Below are 7,390 nucleotides of genomic sequence, written 5' to 3' on the forward strand. Positions count from 1 at the left end.
TCCAAGAGATTCTTTTAGCTACTACCGCATATAGCACTAGAAAGACTGTCTTAAGCACGGCTCACATTCTGGTTTCAGGATTCACAGGAAATCTGAGGAGCTGGTGGCACAATCAACTTTATGAAAAAGAAAGGCAGACTATCCTAACCGCCACAAAAACGGTTACGGTAAAACAAGAAGAAAATCCAGGAGCAGGAATAGCCCCAATGGAGATAATGCAAAATAAACCAGATATGGTTAACTCATTAGTATATACTGCAATGAAACATTTTGTAGGACGAACAATCATCTACAGTAATCAAGCCACTGAAGCACTTCTCAAGATGCGTTGCAGGAAGATGAGCGATTTCAAATGGTACAAAGACGTTTTTATGGCACGTCTTTACAACCTCACATCTTGTGGAGACGAAATCTGGAAACGAAAGTTCGTAGAAGGATTACCTCCTTATATCGCTGAAAAATTTTATCAGAAGATGTCTGAAATCTTCGAAGGAAATCAAATCAACTGGAATTCTCTCACTTATGAAGATATTACCAATAACATTCAAGCTTTATGCTTAAGTCTTTGTAAAGACAACAAACATAATCAAAGAATCATCAAAGATGCAGATTATCGAAAGGAACTAGGGACTTTCTGCAAACAATACAGTGTTGAACAAGATCTACCGCCTTCAAAGAAAAAGAAGAAATTTTCAAAGAAACCTTACAGCAAAGGAGGAAAAACCTCGAAAGAGGAAGTACTACAATAGAAACAATAAGTATTCCAAGAAGAAAGGAACTACTTGTTTTCGATGCAACAAACATGGACACTATGCTAACAAATGCCCTTTGATAAAGAAGATCAACAACCTAGAGATTAACAACGACCTAAAACAATCTCTTCTCTTTGCCATTCGGTCCGAAGATGAAACCTCTATTTCAGAAGAATCATCTTCCGAGGGAATAATCAATGAAGTTATTGGAGATTCCTCCTTTGAAGGATACTCTTCCGATTCTTCTCAATTTTCTGAAGAAGTTGTCCCTTGCATGGGATGTATCAATGTTCTAACAAGAGATCAGAAAACCTACTTGATCTGATAGAAGAGCTTCCCGATGAAATATCTCAAAAAATGATCCTCTTAAAACTCCGGGAGTCTCTAGAAGGACAAAGTTCGAAGCCTCAAGTCTTGGAACCAATTCATTATTCCTTTCAAGAAATACTCAATCGGGTCAATAATGAATCCTTCCAAGAACCCGCAAGAGCTTCTGCCCTCCACATGGATGTCAAGAAACTCAAAAGGGAAGTTGCAATCAATAAGCAACAACTATCAATTCTGGAAAATGCATTCAGCAATTTCCAACAGCAGTCCTAAAACGTAATTCCTCAAGGAGAAACCTCAGGAGTTCAAAAAGATGATATATAAGGAATTAACTATATCAGTAAGGTCTACAATAAAAAATGGTTATCTAAGGCCACAATTAAGGTACATGATTTCAAATTCGAAGCAGTTGTCTTGTTGGATTCTGGAGCAGACCAAAACGTCATTCAAGAAGGTTTAATACCATCGAGATATTTTGAAAAAACAATGGAAGTCCTGAGATGAGCAAACAACCAGAGACTTCACATTAATTATAAATTGCCAAAGGCGTATATTTGCAAAGGAGATGTGTGTTTCGTTAACACCTTTCTCTTAGTCAAAGACTTATCGGAAGAAGTGATCTTAGGAACACCATTCCTTACTCAATTATACCATTTTCATGTTTCTGAGAAAGGATTATCATCTCAGAAACTTGGAAAAGTAATGACTTTTGAGTTCTATCATCCGATAACTCCTAAGTACATTTCAAATATTGAAGAAGAAATCCACCAGTTTATCAATAGGATATCTAAGAAAGAAAAGAAAATCGAGTTTCTTTAAGATGACATTTAGAACAAGAAGGTTGCTGACCAAATTACTAGACCTTCAATCCATAAGAAAATCCAGCATTTGTTAAAGAAAATGGAAGCCGAAATTTGCTCGGACATTCCAAATGCATTTTGGGCTTGCAAAAAGCATATAGTCGAGCTCCCATATGTTGATAGATTTGACGAAACGCAAATTCCCACAAAGGCCAAGCCCATTCAAATGTTGAAAGACCTAATCAAAATCTGCAAAGCAGAAATTGATGAGCTCCTCCGAAAAAGGCTTATTAGCCCATCAAAAAGCCCATGGTCATGTGCGGCCTTTTACGTCAATAATCAAGTCGAGAAGGAACGAGGAGTTTCAAGACCGATGATCAACTATAAGCCCCTTAACAAGGCTCTCAAATGGATTGGGTATCCAATTCCTAATCAACAAGATTTATTAAAGAGAATAACCTCAGCAGAGGTTTTCTCAAAGTTCGATATGAAGTCTAGATTTTGGCAAATCCAAGTATCTACAAAGGACAAATATAAAACAGCTTTCAACGTCCCCTTCGGGCAATACCAATGGAATGTCATGCCCTTTGGATTAAAGAATGCTCCTTCGGAGTTCCAAAATGTCATGAATGACATATTCAACAAATATCAGGATACCACCATCATCTATATCGATGATGTCTTGGTATTCTCAAATATAGTTGAACAACACTTTAAGCACTTGTAAGTGTTTTTCAACATCATTAAGACAAATGGTATTGTGGTATCTTTACCAAAGATCAAATTGTTTCAAACAAAAATTAGATTTCTTGGTTATGATATTAATCAAGGAATAATCAAACCAATCCAACGATCGCTAGACTTCGTGGATAAGTTTCCATACACTATTCAAGACAAGACATAGCTTCAGCGTTTTCTTAGATGTGTAAATTATATTGGAGACTTTATTAAAGACCTCTGTATTATCTGTCTCCCCATTTATGACAGATTGAAAAAGAATCCAAAGCCATGGATGGACGAGCATACTTGAGCGGTCCAATCAATAAAAGCTTTAGCAAAAGGCATCCCATACTTGTCACTAATGGATGAAAAAACTTATCCAATTGTGGAAACTGATGCATCTGACATTGGTTACGGTGATATTCTCAAACAATAAATTAACGGAAAAGAAATAGTAGTCCGTTACTATTCTGAAGTCTGCAACGATACTCAAAAGAACTATTCCACTGTGAAAAAGAAGATTCTCACAATAGTAAATTGCGTTCAAAAGTTCCAAGGAGATCTTATCAACAAAGATTTTCTGGTGAGAACAGATTCAAAGGCCAGTAAATACATCTTTGAAAAAGATGTAAAGAATCTTGTGTCAAAACAAATCTTTGCAAGGTGGCAGGCGATCTTATCTTGCTTTGATTTCAAAATTGAGCTTATAAAAGGCACAGAGCACTTTCTTGTAGACTATCTAAGCAGAGAGCACCTCTCAATAAAAAATATTACTAGAAAAGAAAAAAATCTCCCCCATAATTTCCTAGAAACCCATGGAACCCCCCGTCCGTCCGCGGCCACCAAGGCGGCCTCCACCATCACATAACATCCAAGCTAGCTCCTCCAAAGCTAGTAGCTCAAAAGGCAAACAACCCGTGTCTCAATCTTCTGCACCATCTCCCATAAGTGCAAAAAACTACGCCATGGACACTGACTTTGAATTCGTGTCTAGAAGACGTCAAGGTAGTGCCCAAAAGACACTCTCAATACAATCAGGCTCATTAAGCCTACCTCCACAACCCTCAAAGACACTGTTACGTCCCTCGGGTGTAAGTAGTTCAAATAAGAGACCTATAAGGTCATCTTCAACCTTAATCCCAAAAAATCCGTCAACATTCTCCCAGGTGGTGAAGCCAAAGGTTTTCCAACCAAGGGCACCAATTTCGGGATACTTCACAAAGACAACAATGGTCGATCTAACGATCGAGCCAGAACTCGACGGACCATCCATTCAGAAAGTCTGCTCTCCAATATTCCCCCATGGATTTAATTATCTTCCTGAGGATGTATCAAAACGAGAACCTTTTATGAATTCATCTTGGTAGATACCAAGTCTTTAGAAATTACTCATGTTCCGGATCGCTCAGATCCCTAAAAAATTGTATACTTAAAGCCGAGAATTTTCAAAGTGCTAACACGAATCAAAGGATGTTTGTGGCGAAGAAATTCTGGAAACCTTTCAAACCACAAACATACACATACCGTGACTATATGCGTGCATGGTATAATGTTTTTTAGTTTCAAGCTTACAACCATTCCTGGTTTGTGACATTCTGTAAGCAAACTTACAAAATGCACTTTCCGAATTGGTTTTAACTTTGGTGGAACTACTTTGGATTATCTGAAGAAATCTTTCCTGTGGAAGTCCAAAGGTTTTACCACCTCTTTCAAACCAGCATCTATGTGTCTTCTCTCTCAAAGACGTTTAGATTTGCACTATACTTTCAAATTTCGTAGATCTTTTATTGGAATTTCCAACTAGGACCACGGAAACTTCAAAGCCCTACGCAAAGAATTAAGAATCGAGTGGTGGGAAAAGTTTGACTACTCCCACCTAGAAGCGTCAAAGTTGAAGGATTGGTTCAAAGCCAATGTTCATCTACAGGAGCAATTCATTTTGACAAAAAATTCAATTATGAGTTCTCTAGCTGGAGTAGGATCACATGCTGATTTTACTTTAGCCTTCAATACGGTCGTTAGGCAATTATCAAACCTGATGAAACTCAAGAAGATGCAAATTTTTCTGCATCTGTGAACAATGAAGTCGAAGACAACGAAGATGACTATGACCACTTCGCCGATTACGACATCAATGATCCGTTTTTAGACTCACAGCCAAATTAGTCTAAAAATAGTTACTGAAATTATCATTTAAATTTATGTAAATTATTTAAATCGCTTTTGTACATAGGTGTGTAACCAGTCTGCAATTATCATCGCTGTTCATGAGAAGTCTACATTTGAGACAGAGATGATGGAGATAGTATGTTCCTAGAGTGGACTAACCAACCACCGGCCACATCGGTTAGCTGAAGATTGGAAAGCTCAGATAGATCACTGTAAAAGAAATGACTATAATATCTCATTAACTCATAAGGATTAGGTTGGACAATCAAAGTAGGCGGGGTAGCCGAAGAAGTAAGACCCTGGATCGTAGTCCCAAAAAAGTTGATACGGTAGATATATGTAATAGTCGTTCCAATCCAGGCCATTCAGGAGAAACTGGGTGACATCATCAATAGTTATCACTTGAAGATCTTATCAGGCGTGCTTGAAGATATTGCAGACATATCCCATCTATCTTTATCTATTGTTTGCATTATTGCTTTATTATTTGTTTGTATTATTGCATTATTTCTTTTAAGATAATACAAGGTCAAGTGGGGTCCTGTCCCACCGAAAAAATCTTATCGTAATCTTTTCTTTTCAAAAAGAAAGATTTCAAAAGATATTTTGCCAATCAGGGGTCCTATCCTGTCGGCCACATTTTGGAAATTTTCAATTATGTAATCTTTATTCGTTGGGACGTGTGTCAAAATCTTATCGAAATTTCTAGTAGGCAGAAGGCCTAATAACAATTCTATAAGTAGCACCGTTCTCGACCCTAAATGATATCAGAGCCTAAATACGAATTTCGGTCTCTGAGTTGTAATCGGAGACTGAAATTGGTTAACCTTGATGGCCAAATACAAATTATCACAAAATGTGATGTATTCGTCTAAGTCTTACAAAGATTAAAGATCGATCGATTGAAGATTCTAAGTTGTTTCAATGTTAGCTTAATATCATTATTTTTGTCACACTTTTGAAGAAAGTTTTGACAGATTGCTTCAAAACTCCCAAGGTTCGCTCTCTCTCTCCCCATGCTATCTAAACTTCTCTCTAAAATCTCTCGCCCCCAGATGATTCTCGACAATACTGCCTCTTCCTCATAATCCAAAGAACCTCAAAGTATCGATGATCCGCTAAGTATCATTCAAAAATACAATACAGCCAAAATAGAAATTGCTAAGGTTGAAGATCGTCTAAAAAATTGGACCATTCCTAAGCTGGATCCAAGATTGATCTACAAGATCAACAACTTCAATTTTTCTCAAACTGACGTCATCATCATCATCGAGAAAAATCTTGCAATGAAGGATGAGTTTACCGAAATCGGTCTTCTTCCAAGAGAATCTATAGAGCAAGCTATAGATAAATACAAATACATACACATCGGATGCGTTCAAGTTGCCACTAGTCGTAAAAATGTATCGTATTTATTTCGTGCCAAATGTATGGGATTGGATTGGACGATTCCTAAGGCTCTTGGTGATATGTGTCCTCAAACGTATGAAGACATGCAATTACTTTTTGGAATCGTGGACATTAAAATCATATCGAGGCTTGTTAAGATGTCGAGGATTACTAAAGAACAGCTGCTTTGGTGTGAGGAGAAACTGAACAAGTTAGATATATCTAATGGAAAATTGCGGAGAGACCTGTCTCCTCTTCTTTTTCCATGTTAATTACTTCTTTTTCTGCTGCTGCACTGCATCGCAAAATTGTTGTGATTGTGATTATGTTTTATGTATTTGGATTATGGCTACACATAAGTCTGGTAATGGACCCTACTACTACTACTTTTATGATGAATATGAATTTTGGGGGCTTTCGAACTCCTTGTGTTTTATTGTTCCTTATGCGGGTCCTTTCAACTATCCAATCTTTCTGTTGCAATTTGGAAACTCACATCACAGTGTAAGAGATCAATGTTTTTTTTCCCTCATTTTAAACAATGTTCATCTCTTATGGTCACAGTTCGTCTCTTCTCTTTAGACAAACTAAAGACTCTTCTATTACCAATTCTCGCCTTGCTTTTTTACTGGCTAAATTATGGAAAGTCTTTCAAAAGTTTAAAAAATATCCCTAAATTTTCTAAATCAGTTCAAAAAGTATCCTTGCAGTTAGTATTGGACGAAATCTATTAGTGTTTTGTTTAAAAATATCAGTGCGGTTAGTAGATGAACACTAATCATTAGTAGATGGAAACAAATTGGATTGGACTATCATTATATAGGCTAAGTGTTTTGTTTCAAATGTTTAAAAATACCTATGCTGTCAATAGATGAACACAAATTGTTAATATTTGATTCCAATATCTTGAAATTTTTAAATGTTTCATTAATATTTTTAGCCTAACAAAAAAAAAAAAAAAAATCCTATAGATAATATAGTGATCAATTTGCTTGAAATTTTATTCAGATAAAAAAAAAACCAAATTAAAAATAAATTGTATAGGTATTCTCTTTCATATAGTTCTCATTTGTCTAGTTTTTACATCAATTTTGTCACAATAAAATATAAACTAAAATTTCAAGTTAAACATAAAAGTTCTCAAAATTTCAAAAATAAAAAAATCTTCCAACAATAAAATAGCCAAACACCCTAACACATAATCAACTACGATTAGCCCATGGTGCTTCCGTT

The sequence above is a fragment of the Benincasa hispida genome, chromosome 9 (genome assembly GCF_027475165.1).
Source record: "Benincasa hispida cultivar pf3 chromosome 9, pf3_genome.v1.1, whole genome shotgun sequence".
In the NCBI taxonomy this organism is placed as follows: Eukaryota; Viridiplantae; Streptophyta; class Magnoliopsida; order Cucurbitales; family Cucurbitaceae; genus Benincasa; species Benincasa hispida.